Raw genomic sequence first — 18376 nt, 5'->3', positions numbered from 1 at the left:
TACAACACTGCCAGTGTCATCGCTCCAGAAGCAAATACAAAGTTACTGCATAACTTCCCAGTGATCCAGAGTAAGGGAGGATTGTTGAAACAGCAAGAACTGGAACTGTATGCTTAGGTAGGGACAGCAAACCAAGTGAAGAAACCTAAACCACATGAAAACAAACAAAAAAACCTTCGAGAAGCTTACAAAAACACTGCAGGCTATGCTGGTACTCTCTTCCTTGTAGCAATTTGCCCAAAGTTTGGCCATGGTGACACCGTGCAGGTTTCCATAATAAATTAATTGGTAGCTTTGCTTTTGTGGGCTGCAAGAGCAACCTAAGCCACTCTGCCTTGTGACTTCCTAAGGTAGTCACAAGCAACTTAGCAACTTAGACACTCCAGGGCAGCTTTACTCCTAAGGGTGAGCAGGAATGCATTTCCCCTTCTTGGTTTTGGTGGGAGACATACTGAAGGTGACGCATTCTCCCCAAGGACAGGCAATTTAAATGCCAGCTGGACTCCAAACGAGCCTCCTTTGAAGAGCTACCATTCAGCCAGGCATTGTTCCCTGTTCCTCACTTTTTATGAATTAGGAAGGATGCATGTTCCTGTGTGTCCTCTCTGGACAGACCTACTGCCTGGAATGAAGTAAGAAACTGTGAGAAAGAGGTAGGGATGGTGGATAATGGGTCAGACGCTGCAAATGAGCTTTCATTTATTTCAGAAGTGAGTGGTTATCTGTCTGCAGTACCCCACACCCAGGCACTACAGTCTGAAACAGAGGTTTGAGCAGATCTTCCATGAACTGACACTGGGTCTGAGATAGACCATATCCAGCACTCAAAAACACACAGCTGTGCCTCTCCACTGTTCCTCCAGCAATTCCTGTCAGTGAATACACTGCTGACAAAGCCAGGACTGTGTGGTGCCCAGGCACGGCTGCTATTAGCTCTATCTTCCCCTCATCTCATGGAAGCTTTAAGGGAGCCACTAGGTGAAAAGCAGCAGCACTGCAAGTGATGTCCACCCACTCAATAAACCAACAGCCATTTTTATGCAAGTATTGCAGCTCAGCAGCTGTACTATGGAATCCCACAAAGTATGAGACTTCCTTAATTTAGAAAAACCACATACTATGTCAACTACTGAAAATCTTGGTGTGCAGCAGAAAATGTTTTGAGTCAACAGTCTGAAAAGTACATTTTTGTTTGATTTTACAGCATGTTTGATGTTTTCAAGATGAGACAAGGAGATGTATCAGATTTGAAATCTTCTCTGTTGAATCTTTTATTATTTTCCAATGATGCAATATGCTTTAGTTGAGTTTTTAAAAAATTAAAATCAAACAACCATGGTTCATGGTTGAGCCGTTATCATACTCTCAGCACTCAGACGTGTACCTAACTTTCAATCAGCCGAGCCGACTGCAATCAAAAGGACAAGAGGGTGTTAAAAAGGTAAGTGTGCCCTGAAGTGTTGTCCTGAACAAGAATTAGACACAACTATGTATTAGGTGTCTCTAAAACAGGCCTTTCATGTCTAATAAGTACAGATCACAATAGATGCTGTGTATCAAAGGGTAGGCAAGAGCTACGTCTTGAGGAAGAAGACTGAACAGAGAAGAACTGAAAGCCTTTGGGCATAAGATGTGATTGTTTTATTAGAAGGAAGATTATCACATAGAGGCCATGGATAAAGTTGAAACTTGAAAGGAATATGAGTCAGGGAAGCTGTTCCAGATGGCAGAGCCATGTGGGATGTGACTACACCATCTACTGTGGAAATGAAAAAAGGAAGAAATGAAAACTTAGTGTTGCGAGAGCATATAGGACTGACAGTAAAATAAGAAAGAACTGAGAGCAGTAGAGGGAAATTAAAGGCAGAGTGATGAAATGAGTCCTTCAGAAATTCTGAAGTGCAGCAACACCACTTCAATCAGCCAATACAAAAAAGGCTCAGTCACATTGCTTCAGATAAACCCAAACATCTCAGAGTTTCAGTGCCTGTCCAGAGCACATTTTCTCTGCTTTTGAGTTTGACAGATCATGTGGGCAGCTTCTCAGGATAATCTCCAAGCATGCACTGAAGGAACAGTCGATTACCAGTATCCAATTACTGCTGATTCCATCCCTAGTGTTATATCCAACATCACAAGTGAGTTAGACAGAATTATGTAAGATGGTGTCTTAGGCAACTTAAGGCAACTTAAGGGAATTTTTTAAAAAGCAAAAATTAGGCTGAATGTTATAAGACTTATTAACAAGTCCTTGAGCAAAGTGGGGGAAGCCATGAGGTCTGGACACTGGGAACTTAATAAGGCCAACATCTTAAAAATGCATTGCAGTAACCTGTCCCATCCTGTCAGGAAAACAGACACAGCATGAAGCACATAAATAGGTCTTCTGCACCTCTTACTTCAATGCAAACAGGAGGTACATGAAAATAAATCAAAAATAATAACAGACAAGCTAATAGATAAAGCTCTGAAACAGATTCAGGCGCTATTTGCAGGCTATAAATTCCTTTTTATTCAAAGATGGTATTTTCAACCAGAAGTCACAGAGGTCCTTCCTGGACCAATTAGTCTCTTCGCTGTACAACAGCCCGGGCTACTATCCACTATAATCCAAAGTGACTGCAAAGATAGGTGGATTTGGACACCAAGGTACACATTGTCTGCAACCTCCATTCTCCACGCAAAGATACACATGCACATTACAGCTTCTTTGGCTTGAGAGTCCTTTTGTTACATTTATGTACTCAAATGGCCAGCCAAAATGGGCCTTGACTACAAACCTAAAGATACAGCAGTAAGTTCAACACAAGAGATTCTTATTAAAATGGCAAAGAGGTGTGTTACATTTAAATAAACCCTTGAAATTATTTCAGAAACACATCTGATCTTGACATTCTTTACTGAAAGCCTAACCTTAAGTCTATCAAGTCAATAGATGGGAGACTTGAAAGCTGACTTTAGGCTACAGTATTTTTCCATGATTGATGCTTTTCCAATCATGTTCCTTTCTGGTCACAGCTTCTCCATTTCAAAGCGACTGAACTCTTAACCCACCTAAACTAACATTGTTGAAAACAACTGACCTGAATGAAGGTAGCTTAAGAGTCTTGGTCATCCTATAAACTGCCTTTGTAGAAGCCACAGAGCCTGTGGTCAGTTGGCTACCTGTTTACCTGCCCTTTCCTCCCAGTGAAAAAGGATGCTTCTGGAAACATTCCTTATTTAAAAAAAACCAAAACGACAAAAAACAAACCAAACCAAAAATCAAACAAAAAACCCAAACAAACAAAAACAAACAACAAAACAAAAACCCATCCCACCAATACTCTGGAAATCTCTCTTGCAAAGGATAAACTTGTTCTTCCAGGACACGAGATTGATCTGATTGCTTTAAACTCCCCTGGCTTTATCTGGGTGCATAAATTAGACATCTAACTGCTACAGCCGTGTACGTCAACCCACCAGACACAAAGCAGGGCTAAAAACCAGCCTGCAACTCTTGCATATCTTTCATATTTATTCTTTCAGCCTTGAGGATATTTTCTTGGTTAGTCAACTTTAAATCTATCTATTGTATATACAGTATTATTTAAAAACAGCACTCAGGTGTACAAGATAAACATGTGCCCCACTGAGTTACTAAATGAGAGATAAATTTGCATCCCTGTGAATTTACTACTACAATGTAGCTGCCTCCAATGTACAGAACAATACAAAACCAGAGTGCTGTGCCAAGGAAATGAGAGGGCTCATGCAGAAAAAGGCCAGTGCTCGAGAGGCACAAACAGAGCTGTGCAAGGGAGAAACTCAGCAGTCACTAAAAACAGGGTTTGCCAGACATTAAATGTGTATACTGAGGACACTGAGAGAATTTTTTCATGAGAACAGGAAGGCTCTTGCACTTAGTATACATAAGCAGAAGCCCCAGAGTTACAAGAGGGCAGCTCTCAATTTGCATTCAGCGCAGAAGCAAAATGTGAGCAGAATAAGGGGATGGAGCACAAGAGCTTTGCCAAAGGTTCTCGGAAAGATTCAGGGCTCCCTGTAGCAGAGGAACCCAGCACTGTACAGAAGAGTGAAAACATGCCAGGAACATGAGAAAGTCAAGTTTCAAGCAGCCAGAAACAAAAACACCTCCAGGATTTTAAATGGCAAATTCAGCCAGAGCCCTTCTAATAACCCATTCCAAAGAACAGAGCGCAGGATTTGTGCTCTGCCATCCCTCTGCATTTATCCACCTCTGCACCATCTTTGCTCTTGTATCCTTCACCTGCCCAGCCTTGCTCCACATCCTGCCATGCTGGCCTGGCACCTGGGCAAGGGCTGCCACAGTCCTCTGGATGTGGCGGTGGGACTCACTACTGACCACCATCAAGGAGAGCTACCAAGGGCAGAGCTTGGCTGTCTCCTTCCTCTCAATGTCAGCAGCAGCTCATGCCTCTCACCTCCCCTGCCTGTTGAATTTAGCAACAATAACAAAAATAGTTGTAGCAGTTTAATTGTCTTTGAGACTTTTGCTTCCTGCAGGATTTGTTGTGAAATAGCCAAGACAGTGTTATGGGGAGGTGGGGGATGAATGGGGATGGACAATCATACAGGCATCTTCATCACCACACACACCTCATGTCCTTGGAATCCAGACTAAAAACACCCAGGCTCTTGAGCAGAAATACTCATGAAAATATTTCATAATGCTTTACCAAGGAGCGATATCAGTATCATTATCTGCATTTTATGGCTGCAGCACTGTCTGGTCATGACATGCCTCAAGTCACCCATCAGATAGCTCTTCCTTCTGATTCTGCCATGGTGTCTCCTGACTGCAAGTCAGTGCCTTACCAGTGGAGTCATCCCAAACCACACTCTTCACAGGAGGAAAGGGCTGCAGGAGTTAATATATTAGTATGTAAACACCAGCTATTCCATTTGCAGATGAGACAGAGAGGATAAAAGTATAAAGATATGATAAAAACCATGAAATGCAATTCTCTGTCCCAAAGGCAACACCAGTTGAACTCTAAGAGGTTCAGTGTACTTGAATTGTAGGATGCATTTAATTAAAAGGTAACGTAAGACAAACCTGACTGTGTGATTGCTTAAATTAAGAACCAAATCAGAATCCCAAAGAAGAGTGAACAAGAGAGAAGATAGGATCTGACACTCCAGCTTTCTGAGCAGGTGTCTTCTCAAACTCCTGGGGCCCTGTGGCGGTGTGTGAAATTTAGTTTATTAAGTTTGTTATATGTTCCTTTGTTTCCTTCCTATCCAGGTGTACCCCTCAGGCAAGTGACGTAACTGTCAGTTTTCTGTCCGTCAGAAAGCCCGTGAGTTTTGTATTTCTCCCTGTCCCTTGGTTGGCAAAAGTTGAACATTGCACCTGTCTAACGGTCCCTAGAATTCCTCTATTGGTTGTTTCTGCCTTTACCCCTCCCTGACACCATCTGTATAAAAGTGCCCTCGGGGTAGTTGCGAGAGCAGATGAAGGTGTGAGAGATCGCGCTTGCCACACAATAAACATCACTACCTCACTGCCTCCCACCCTGCCTCTGCTTCGTCACTTTAAGACCGCTGCCAAAGATCTCTCAAAACAAGAACCCACAGGAATCAGTATCGTCGCACGGCGCGCGAACTGATCCTCGTCCCGTGTCGCGGTGCCCGGGCTGGCCGTGCGTGGAGACGCTGAGGTCTCGAAACACAGCACCGTGACAGGGCCCCACTCTAAAACACCCATGTTTCCTCTGCTCTTCAAATCCAGTCATGCGCAGCACTATTAAACCAAACTTTACCAAAGCTGAATTTCTACCATTTTCCTCTGTTCCCTTTGCATGTAAAAGGATAAAGTAATTGGTAGTTGCTCAAGAATAATTAAAATAACTCATTTATTTAAAAAATGTCCCTTATGTTATCCCTTGTGTTTCAAATTCTTCATTTCAGAATTAATTCTTACCAAGGGAAGAATGTTCCTATCATTATAAGGTTAATCTAAAAACAATTAGAAAATAAGAAGACAGGACTTACTGAATTTACTTTTTACTGGAAGAAGTGATATGAAAGTGCAGCATGAATAGTTGGTTTACTTCTCTATTGCTTATCCTTTTCTGTGTCTCCTCCTTTGTTACTGTTTTCAGGTAAATATGAAGGATACAATTTCTTCCCTATTCCACCATAAAACTGGAGTCAAGTCATGCCCAGCAAGTCTTGATCTCTGCCATTAGTCTCCTACCTGCTGTCAGCCGGACATCCGTGGGCTGGAAACGCCGCAAACTGTATTCCATAAACTGTCCAACACTGCTGCTATGACTAGTCTGAAGACCAATGGCTCTCACAGACTATTGCATTTCTAATGATAACCATTGTCTGAGATGAAAGTTTTTGCAGTGATTGTTTCGAGTTGCTGCATTGCTACAAGTTATTGCATATTAATGCAATGTCAAAGGAAGTACCATGTTGTGATGTCAGGACACAGCTTTGCCCGCATTTTGTGACCTCCTCCATCGAGGTATCAAATTCTACTTCCTGGACCACATTTGAACTGGATTAAAATAAATCAAGTGAAAGGATGCTGTCAGAAAGGAAAGATTTAAGAACACATGGGAACAGTTCCCCAAATGACCGCTCCTCTCACTCTGCTAGAAACATGTCCATATCCACTCTGATCAGGCAGGTAGGCTGGGTTAGAGCCACATGTAGCATTTTGAGGGTCACATACTGTTTGGATAAGGCAGTGGTCTGACTAAGAGCCATGAGAAAGCCTCCTACAGTCTCTGTTCCAGTAAGACGGTTTACAGACAAACAATCATCAATCTGCAACTCCTCATCCCCCACACCATCTTTGCCAAAACAGAAATGGAAAGTACAAAAAAAAACCCCACAGAACCAAGAAGAGACACTTTAATATGACAAATCTTTTCTAAACCAAATCACTTGGGTTTTCCAGCACAATACAGGCACTGAGACCAAACTCATCTGAGTGCAATTTCAGTTTCAGCTACACCAATAATGCCAGCTTTGCACAACCACAGAGTTTGTAGTGCTCTCTGCAACATTTTGAAGGAACATGTAAATAGAAATGCCTTCACTGAGCTTAAGTCATAAGCTTTAAAATGCCAATCATAATTCAATTAAGGACCATTTATCCTATTTCCAATTGCTTTCCCAAAGAAGCAATCACCAGTGCTTTACATGTTACCTTTAGCACTGATCTCATCAGACAACCAGGTTTGTGTTGGCATGGTGGTTTCCCTCTTTGACCAAGGATCAACACCATTCCCTACTGCTTCAAGGCTCCAGCCCTGACATGCCAGACAGCCCGAAAAGCTTGCTGTTAAAAGCAGAAGTTAACAAGAAGGGCTCAAGCTTGTAAGAGAAAAACCAGCTACTTCAGGTCTACAATGGGGGCCATGGGTTGCAAACACTGGGATTCGTCCCCTGCCACTAGTAGCCCAGTGCTCTTTCTCCTGCTGCTCCCCACTTCCAATTTCAGTGCAGTCACTTCAGTGAACAAAGCTCTTCCTGCTCTTTGAAACCATTTTTATGCTTAATTGGTGCAGATCTGGGAACAAAATGAAAACTGCCAGTCCCAACCTGACCAAGGAGCAGCATTAAAACTGGAATTCTGATTGAGTTGTTTTGTTACAATGCTCCTGGCAAGGTCTTACTAGGCAGCTCGACTGAAACCAGTAACTAAGTCATGATTTAAAACTGGTGAAATACCTGCATTGCAGTGAAAAATTATGTACACGCTGATTTCATGTATGGTTTATACAAAACAGACTAGAGAACGTCGAGTACAGCTCATTCTGAATCTACTCTGTCTTATACATGCGCCAGGGGGTGCAGAGCCAGCACACATCTGTTTGCAGGAACAAAACACCTCCCTCTAGTACTAGACACACTGAGCCAGTGTTTACACACTGATCTACTAATAAGGAGACCCGGGAATTCCAGAACACGAGATTTATATTTATTGCTATTTTACATTGCCACAGAATGTGCCAAGTTTGGGCACTTTAAATGATGAGGGCTGCTATTGCACATTTCCTTATCAGTCTTCCACACAACTGCGTTACTGAAGCATCCTGATAAGAATGTCTAAAATGTCTGCTATGTTTTAAAACAGCAAACTCTTACTTTTCAGCTCTGACCCAGCTATTTCAGTCAACAAAGCTTTTTCTAGTTTTTCAAAACACTTTCTACTCACTTAATGGATGAGATCATCCTGACTGTCTTAGAAACTGCAGCTCCCCAAAATAATACAGCACAGCTATTTAGTCGTGGCTTGACGCGATATTTTGAGGACTACCATTTCACAATATGGAACGAAACATGAACATCCATCTTTTGACGAGATCCAAGTATCATACTTCAGAACATCATACACAGAACATTAACACACCTTTTAAACGAAGAAAATCAGGAAACTGTGCAACTAAAAGGACCAACTTGCCAAACCCAGCATATGTTTTTGCACTTGCTTTTCCATTCCCAGGCTCACTCAGATCAATGTATATATAGATAGGCATGCGTGTATGTGTGTATACATACGCATTTGCTCTCAACCACATCTCCCAGGAAAGTGCTAGTCAGAGGAAGAACAGTCAGGGAGTAAAAAGCCATTTCTACTATAATGAGTGGAAACAATTTTATTTGTTTTCATTTTGGGATTGTCAAGGTCTTTTTTGATTGTTTCTTCTAAAACCTGTCTTCTGTAAGCTTGCTCAATGTCTTGGGAAAAATATCCGATAGAACACTGAGCTGGAATTGAATGTTTAAATACTAAATTATGAAAGCCACTTATTCCTGCACTCATTTCATTCTGCCAGGGAAGGAAGGGAGAGGGAAGGGAAGAAGAGAGAGGTGGAGTGGGAAAAGAACAGTTAATTAGCAAGGTTTCATGTTCTAATTCAACATGCCAGACCATTTCTCTGTCAGTCCTGCACATATAAACAGGAAGAAAACCAGAAAGTCTACGTTCTTCACACTTCCATTCCTCAGTTTCACCATTTCTGGTTGTCTGCCTTGGTACTTCTGTCCCCTCACAAAATGCCCCCCACTCCCTTAGGGCTCCAGAGCACCACCTCCAGAACCAGGAAAATCATTCACATGCAACAGAATGAACAGGACCAAAGACACCCAGCAGGATGTGTTCTTCTGAGAGCAACAAGGCTACAGGCTATGAGCTGCTCAAGATCTTCCCTATGAGTTAGTACCCTCACTACAGTCCCAACAAGCCACCCGAGGCTGAGTGATGCTTGATGGCACGTACAGTAAAACTGCAGGCAATACCTGTGCTGGCTGCCCGGCCACTGGCACAGACTCGTGGGTTTGTGAGCAGGCTCTGGCATTCCGAGGGCACACTGCAGGCCAGGGCTGTACAGAGACACTTGTTTGACTCTCACCAGTGTCAGGCAGCACCCTGCTCAATCTAATTAGCATAAGCACAGAAGATGTAAGGAGAGGAGCGGGGCTAATTAGCCTGAGCAAAGCACCTTGTCAGCTTGGGAATCTCTGCACAGAGCTTGGATGCACAAATAGATGTACCCATCGTGACTGAGCCTTTCTTACTCCCTGCAGTCAGCAGGTATTTCATTATGCCCAAGAACTACTTACTGCTGAAGCAACGTGTCTTGTCATGTGAGAGCAGAGTGGGGTGCTCCCTCAGTTCTTAATACTGCGTTTTTGAAGCAAAGGACTGCTTTCTCCCATGTGCTTAGATAGATGTGCACGTGCTTAGACAGATACTCAACAATCTTCCTTTGCATGATCTTTTTTGAGGGAAGAGGATCCTCTTATAGTCACTGTGTATTTGTTTATTTCTATTTCCCTGTATAGCATTCTAGGTAGTTGAAAAGGAGAGGAAGAACACAATGCTGAGAATATTTCACCACTTCACTGTACCTTCCCCATCTCAAAATACTCTCCAGATGGAAAGAGTTTATTTGAAAGTAGGCAAGCAGAAGGCTGACTGAAGAAAAGTGATAATTACATTAGAATAATAACAACAAGAAAACCCAGAGCTAATGAAGCCTGACGGCTTCATTTAATTTAAGAAGAGACTTCACCCTATAATGAAGACATATAAAGCTCTAAGCTCACTCACCCTTTCTACGGATGCCATCAGGAGCAGCAGGACTGCTTACTAAGCCAAATCCTTTCAGCTGAACTGGTTTGACTGGTCAATAGCAAGAAGGAAGTGCTTGTACTTATATATCTCCTTGATGGCTCTGCAGGCTATCCCTCAGGTTGAATAAAGATAGTTATACAAATGTTTTAATGGTTCTGGTAGAAGTAAAAAGGATCCTGGTAATTTGCACTGTGGAATTAATGGACATGTCTTAACTCAGATATATGTTACGAGGACCTTCCCACTTCAAAAGGCAGCAGTACATGACTGAGTGACAAAAGACACATTATTTTGTCTCTTTTCCCTGTAAGAAGCTGATTCTTTAACAATGTCAGTTGCAGAGCGCAGCTTTACTGTCAAAATACTCCTTTCAAACAACATAAAATAGGCCCGAAACATTTTAACTGTGAATATGAAAAGTATCAGCTGCTCCAGTTCTCTTCCTGTTGTTCCACCCTGAGTGTCAAACTCCCTTTTACTTCACTAGAGGTTCATGTTACCTGAAGTTTCTTTTTGTCAACTATTTGCATGAGAAATGATAAATCAAGCTGTTAAGAAGACAAGTTTTATCTGCCAGACAGACAAATTCCTGGGAGCTGAAGGCTTAAAGCACAATCTGCCCACTGCCTCCATTAAGAACACTTCTATTTCAAAGAATCTCCACAGCTCTGTTTACAAATGTACCCCTGTCCAGGAAGCTGACCCACATTTTGCCCAGCCTCTTTCAACCGACACAGCATTTGTAATGTTTTAGCAGGATTCACTGCAATCCAAACGTTGGAAGTGAGACAAAGGGAATTTATAAATCACCACCCCAATTCTGACTGAAGGTTGCCTGGCACAGAAAACCACAAATAATGTTCCTCCCCTCATCTAATGCAGCCCACACTCCCCAAACATATTTCTTCTATTACTAGTGCAGTAACTTGGTAATAAGTTGCACTACTGCAATAAACTTTATTTGCCATAGTAGGGAGAGTTTTTCTTTTATTTAAAGAGCTGCCAGGAAAACTCATTAGAAATAAATAAACAAACAGTATTTCTGGTTTCCTTTGTCTGTCTCTAGTTCTGACACCTAAACAGGAAAAGAAGCTAAAGGCAATCCTGTCAACTTGCTTATCTTCTTCCTCTTGACCTTTGTGCCATCAGGTGCCTCTGAAACATTCATCAGTGTCCGTAGCTGGAAACAGCAAAGCTGATTAACAACAAGAAACATAAAACTCACTGAGAAGGAAACCTAATAGCATCAATACAGCCAGCTTGCATAAAAGTATCTGCTAGTCCTTCCCAAAATATGCATTCAGGGTCAACATGCCCAGCAGGCTGCAAACAAACCTGAAATAAATATGAATGAACAAGTTGTTCAGAATAATACTCTGCTACAAAGGGCTCATGATTCCTCCTAACTAACCTACCACTATCAGAAGCCTTTCTTTTTGAATGCACACTCCAAACAGAAAATGTGAAAAAAACTCCTCTCTAGGACAGCTTAATTTATATTCTCTTATTGCTGCTGCTGCCACAAACATTATCAGCTTTGAGAGAAGCATTGGCAGGTTATGAGATATTGTTCGGGTCATCATAGGTGCAGCAAATCAGCTCACCAGTGATGCTAACTATTACAGCAGCACAAGAAAGTGGCAGTGAAATACGAGAAGCATAAGAAAAGCAGAAAAAAATTCTCACAGGTGTGAGAGACCTGTGTTTTGACCAGCTTCACCCCAGACACAACCTGCAAATAGTAGAGCAGCTTTCAGGACATGCTCTAGACCTGTGAAGGCTGGGCTTGGTTCCCAATGCTTCTCTTTGGTTTCACTGGAAGTGTCTTGGACCAAGCAGAGTTGCCAGCAAGGATCAGAAATTTCTTCAGCTGGCACCACCATGTAAAAGATAAGGAACCGTAATACAGTGCTGAACTACAGGAGATGCTTTTTGTGGTCTCACAGACCACACTGGTATTGTGATCATTAACAAAGGCATTATTCACCTGCCTGCCTTGCCTCATTTACTCGCTCCAATGCGCTGTGCACTAGCACTGCCTGGACTTCTCTAATGCCAAATCATGAAACAAAGCTGACAGCAAAAAGCTGGGGCAGCAGTTGAAGTGACTGCCAAAGAGAAATCTGTTTGCTCAGGCAAAAGCTGTTCTCAGTCCAAACATGGGAGTCATAATCTTACAGCCATTTGCTTGGAAGACAATGAAGGGAAGGCAGAACAGACTGGGAAACTACAGCTTGCCACAGCGAAGAGGAGAACAATCTTTGTGCCCAGATTTCTTTGCTCTGCAGGGTAAGTTTTACAAAGCTGACAACCAGTAGCAACATGTAGTGGCCTCAGGCATCATGCCTGCCTATCAAAGGCTTGGATTTTAGCCCTGGAAAAATTACACGTTCTCACTTCTCTGGAACCTATATTGGACAAGAAGAAAGCAAGAGAGTAATGAATGACCTAAGTAAAAAATATTTTAATACATGGATTGCATACTATAAGCCATAAACTTAGGAGTGCAGGAAGAACCGGGAGGAGATGTGGAGAAGGAAAACATGGTGTATTGACAGGAACACCACAGCCACAGATGACAAAAGACAACCAGCTGGGGCTGCTACAACAGCAAAGTCATCTACTGGAGTGGTAGGGGCTGGCACACTGAATGGAAAGTATGGGTCCAGCAGATGAGCCCTGGAGACAAAAGAGAAAGCTCAGCAATTCAGGCTGGAAAAGACAGTGGGGAAAACGCAGCTTAGGAAATCATTAGCTGAGGAGCCAGACAGCAGGCATGTCAAGAAGACAAACGTAAATCCAAGCAAGCTGCACAGGTGTGAATAAAAAAGGTATTTGGTCCTCTGGAGCACTGGTGGCTTACAGCTTCATCACTGCATGTCCTTCTGCAGCACTTGAAGCCACCCTGGCCACATCTCTGCTGGGTGGCAGGTGCCAGCAGGCACAGCCCAGCTCTCGCCTGCTGTCCCTAGGTGTCCATACACTGATCATACAGGGGATCCCTCACCAACAGAACAGCTCAGCTGCTGCCAGCTGCCAAAGCCAGTTTGCCACCCATGCAGTCTGAGGATGGCTGTAGCTTCAAGGCTGGGAGAGAGGGTGAGATGACCTGATGCATAGAAACGCCCACTACGACCCACTTTGCATCAGCACAGGCACACTTGGCCTGCAGGATTCCTGCAACATCCATTTTAATCCAATGTTCAACAGCTAAAGTAAACTTCCAAACTGACCGCCCAGACTTATGGTCAGAGAATTTTCTTTTAAGCCCCACAAGAGACTCAAACTGTTTCAGCTTCCTCTCCCAAACGACAGCCTTGAGCTGTTCTTGCCTGGCTGCCGGAAGCCTGTGACGTGAAATAAAAGCCAGGAAATATGACTTTCTGAATAAACATTTATTTGGTGAGAAATACTTCTGATTTTTTGGCAGAGAAATGGCAGAAACCTGAAGCCCTATGTATAGCATGCCTGCAGAGAGCAATTTCTATTTAAAGGGAAGCTGCAGCTGTCTGTAGCTCTTAATGAAGAATAATGCCTAGGAATAAATTACTGCTGTTTCTGAGGGACATTTCTCAAATTAAAGTGATTCTTCCCTTTTTCCCCTCTCACTATAAATACTGAGTGGCATGTACTGGGCTGTTGTTCGGGAGGACGGACACATGCAGCTCTGCTCTTTTCTCAGCAGCCTGGTAATTTCCATAGAAAACCATGGAGTGATTTAGCATACGGATAATACGAAAGTGACACAGAAGCAGAGACATCCAGAATCATTAAGTCTGCATGTGTCAAAGCTTCCCGTTGCTCTTCCAAGGTGTGTACAGCTCAGAGCAGAAATGAGGCATCACTTCCAGCCACGCCACAGACCCGGCGTTGAGGCTCCGGGCGTGGGAGACGGCCGCTCACAGAAAAGCGCCGCAAAAGGCTCGCTAACCCTCAATTTCCATCACTGGCACCAGCCTCCTCCCCGAGGGGCTGCAGCAGCAGCAGGACAGGCAGGCAGAGAAGGTGATGCTCTGGGGAGAGGGTGTGCCTGGGCTGCAGCCAGCCTGGCCAGGCGGCTCAGGAAGCAGCACTGACATCAGCTCCAGGAGCTGTCACTCCCAGACCCGTCGCAGCTCCACGTGCCAGGAAAAACAGCCGGCAGCCGGGGGGGAGTACACAGGAGATAGGACCCAGGGTAAAGGAAGCAAGGAGGGCCAAGGAACAGAAAAAGAAGGCAGCAGCTCAAAAATGGGATGGAACTGGGACTAAGCCATATGCAACGACAGTCCCCCAAGACCCTCCTCAGAGCCAGCCCTTACAGCAGCAGGTTCCCACTGAAGGCAGGGCATAGAAAGCCTGTCTGGGCTAGAAGTGGAGATGTTTACTATCCTACCATCTGCAGTTTGCCCAAAATAACAGTTATAGATATGAGATCAACTAAACACGTTTCTGTTATTGACACATACTGGATTTAGAGATTTATTTTCCATTTCCCACAAACCGTGCCAGAGGTTTTCGCATAAGCACAGAAAAAAAAATAATGTGAAGAAATGCCTGCGAGTGAGGAACATGAAGAGTTTATTCATTGCTCCTGTTAGAATGTGTTTGTGCTTGTGTGGCTAGCACTCCAAAAAAGCTGTGGCATATGTTTTCAGAATGGAAAAAAAAAAAACCTCAGGATATCTACATACTACCAGAAAATTACAAAACCGTATGCTGGAATACACAAGGTACACTCTGGAAAGAGCAAAGGAGCCTTGTCTTGCTTCATTTTCACCCTTACTAAAATAAATATTCCTCCTTAACGAACCTTCCTAACATCCCTTTTCGTCTCCCCAGAAGTGGAATATGGACTTGATTTGTACAAGCACTGCTCTTCCAGAAATGAGTTTCCTCCAAATGAAGAGAGCAGGAAAAAGGAAGCGAGAAATTTGTACTGTTTAGTAAACAGGCAGTTTCTAGGTGGATACAAGACACTGGTCCCAATTTACTGCACCCCTCCCTCCTCACACCCCCCCCCTTCCTCTGAAATTTGCCTTGGTAGCAGAAGGAGGCAACAGAAGGGAAGAGAACAGCTACCACTTGTCGTGGGAAAGGTTTGATCATTTTCCTCACATCTAAACATGACAACACCCTGCAAACAGGGAAGAGAGACCAATATTTTTCAGTAAAATCACTGTATGGCAGTATTTCCTCTCAGGAGAAACATTGTACCTCCTCACCTCTGGTATTCTTTTCTTCCTAAAACGTTAAAGGAAAGAGGAGAGGAGGAGCCTAGCTGACTGCCTCCTTCTTGCAGCAGCGTCCTCCAAGCAGAAGCCAGGTGATGAAATACACTCTCAAGGAACTGCTAAAAAGCTCTCCATCACCTTCAAATGATTCCTCAAAAGCAACCAGGGCTGGATGCCAGGGTAAGAGCAATTATCAAGAACACTTTTTCCCATCCCTACCTGGTGAGAAGAGTGCTGCTTTTTCTGCACAAACCCAGGCCTCCTGAGTGTAATCAGGGTTTTGGCACCACAATAGCAGAACATCACACTGTGCTTTAAGTGGGCTGATTTTAAACTGTTTAGGACAGGGCAGAATGTAATGATGACACTGACTGCATCTTCAACAGATATTCCATCCCCTGTAATGGCTGAAGATTGCTTCTTTCAGTTTATCTGGCTGATGTGGCACACCACATACCTTACAGGACCCAGAGAATGCTCTTCTTCACCTGAGGTGGTGCTGCTGTTGCAATCAGTGGAGGTGATTGCAACATTTTGAACAAACGTCTCCTGTTATCCCAACAGCTTTGCATGCTAGGATGGTTTACTATATTATTATTATTATTATTATTATTATTATTATTATTATTATTATTATTATTATTATTATTATTATTATTATTATTATTAGCTGTCCTCTCCCATTCTAGGATGCCAGCATGCAAAGCTCTTGTGGTTTTAAAGAAGCCTTTCAAACTGTGGGAATAAACTGATATGGCCACGTATGCTTGGACACACAGACAGTGAGAAGCTCCACATCTCAGAGGCCCCTTATTCATCTTAATGAGCTACTAACTTGGCAGCTTAGTGGTAACTAGTAAGTAACAATTCCAAAGGTTGGCTTTGTTAACTATTTCATTGTACATCAAAGCAGGTGAGAAAGGCAAGAGATGATTAAAAAAATTCAGTGACTTCTCAAATATTTATTTTGCAACTGGCTCTTGGGAAAGCAGCATCACAGACTCTATCTCAATCTGCTTCCTGAAGCCTGAACCCAAAGGGAAAAGCAGAGCAAAGGAGGGCATCTAACTTTGAGGGAGCTAGAAGGATGCCAGAAAATATATTTACTGCATTAATGGAAAGTGCACAAACTAGTTTGCTCAAACCAGAAGAATCTGACGCCTGTTTATCACTACTAACATCTTGGAGGACCACAGCATACTTGGGGAGAATTAAATACTAACTTGCCTATCTTGGAAATCCCCATGGTTCTTTCTTAATAAAAAGAGTAAGGATTATTCTAAAACCTGGCAGGCAGAGAACACTTGTTTTCCTCTTTCTGTGAGAATGTTTACATTTGATCTGCATGTTTGCCCATTTCAACTCAGAAAAGCAGTGGGCTTCATAGGAAAAAACAATGAACATAAAAATATTCAAGCCTTCTCTTTGGCCATCCCTCACGGGAACATTTTCTTTTATTAATGCCACAGCTAAATTAAGGTCTCACTTGATTGACTGTGTTTTCCTTGGAAAGGTGTGCTACTCCAATTCCCATGAACACAAACCTCTGAGAGGAGCATTCCTATTGGAAATACTCAAATATAACAAACTGACCAACAGGAACTTGGAATACCAGGCAGAAACAACTACATTTGCATTCCTCTAATTTGAAAGTGATCAAATAATTTCAACTACTGTACAAGCAAGCATAAAACTCCTGAATCTGAATCTTGTAGATTCGTGAACTGTTATCCATGGTATTTTTCATTCTTGTTAGGCTACACAGTCACATGGCCTTCCAATGCAGGCTCACATATTTAACTGAAAAGCAATAGCAGTATGACAAATAACTGTAGCAGTCCAAGGTAAAGAAACCCAACATCTTTCCTTAGATAACATTAGTCTTCCTTAAACCCATTAAAAGAAAGGAAAAAAAAATTAAGAGGCAGAGAAATTCACGTCTTTGGTGTTCAGTGCATTATGGGGAAGAGACCAAACACTACAGGGCAGATACTACCTCCCAAAAGACACAATTGGAAGTATTTTTTATCACTGCTAGGAACTCACAACATTCACTATGTTCTTCTTCAGGGAATTCTGGATTATCCTTTAAGCATGAAGATTTTTCAGAAGCTGCTGAATTGTTCACACGTCCTCACTGGCTTTCCTCTTTCAAATAAAGTAAGGTAGAGCTGTAAAACAAAAGCAAAACCAAGTAAGAAAGGAAGGCAAGGAACAAAAAGAGGAAAAGCCATAAAGCTGTTTAACAAATGAACAATTGATTCCTACACCTCCTTAAAGCAAATGCATTTTTAATGAGCTCCCAAGATGGAGATTCACTAGAGAGTGAGTGTATGGCAATCACTGATCTAGGATAGGAAGAGTCATTTGCCCTGTACATATTATTACAAAAATTAAAACCCAGTTCAGAATTGCTGAAGTAGATACATAATTAAAATAATTCTTGGATACTTCTGTTGCTGTAACAAGAAAAAACTACTTAGTGTCTGCAAGCAAAGTCCACAATGTGCAGAGAGGTCCACACAAGAAGATCTTTGTTCTCAATGATCTTCTCTAAGGGAATGCAAACACCCATCTATTTCCATGGTTATCTGCAATATAACAGAGAAGTACCAAATCCAAAAATATACACACACACACACATATTCTTGCTGTTCCTCAGTAAGATTTATTTTTCACATTCAAGATTTTTAATATTGTGTGGTTCTTTCATTGGTTTTTTTGACAAAATTTCATTGTGGACCAACTCTTATGTTTGTTTTTTTTTAACCTACTACGAGAGATATCAGACTATCCTCCACCTTTTCATTGTGGTCTGAGGAAACTGCTGGATTTCATTTTTATGTGAACCCTACACAGAATACTTAAAATAGAGTGTATATTTCCACAGGCCCCAGATTGAACATTTTTTCCTTCAGCCAGGTTTCCATGGTCTCCTTGTGCTTCCTAAATTCTTCGTGTCACTTTGTGCCACCAACATTTCCTACCTCCTGAATGTAAGGCTCCTCAAACATTTCAGATCACTTCAGGATCTGTGCAC

At 42.5% G+C, this 18376-nt stretch overlaps 1 protein-coding gene across 11 annotated transcripts in view; it reads right to left on the bottom strand.

The window, feature by feature from the left end:
• The window catches only part of ATXN1 (ataxin 1), a 223761-nt gene that overhangs the window by 76169 nt on the left and 129216 nt on the right, over positions 1-18376 (bottom strand). For all 11 annotated transcript variants that reach the window (XR_010081080.1, XM_063402890.1, XM_063402872.1 and 8 more), the window contains one exon: positions 17383-17507. The gene's annotated coding sequence lies outside the window, so the exon portion shown is untranslated. The remainder of the gene's footprint in view (positions 1-17382; positions 17508-18376) is intronic.

This window comes from Prinia subflava, chromosome 1, assembly GCF_021018805.1.
Source record: "Prinia subflava isolate CZ2003 ecotype Zambia chromosome 1, Cam_Psub_1.2, whole genome shotgun sequence".
NCBI classification, from domain to species: Eukaryota; Metazoa; Chordata; class Aves; order Passeriformes; family Cisticolidae; genus Prinia; species Prinia subflava.
This window is presented reverse-complemented; position numbering and strand designations above follow the sequence as displayed.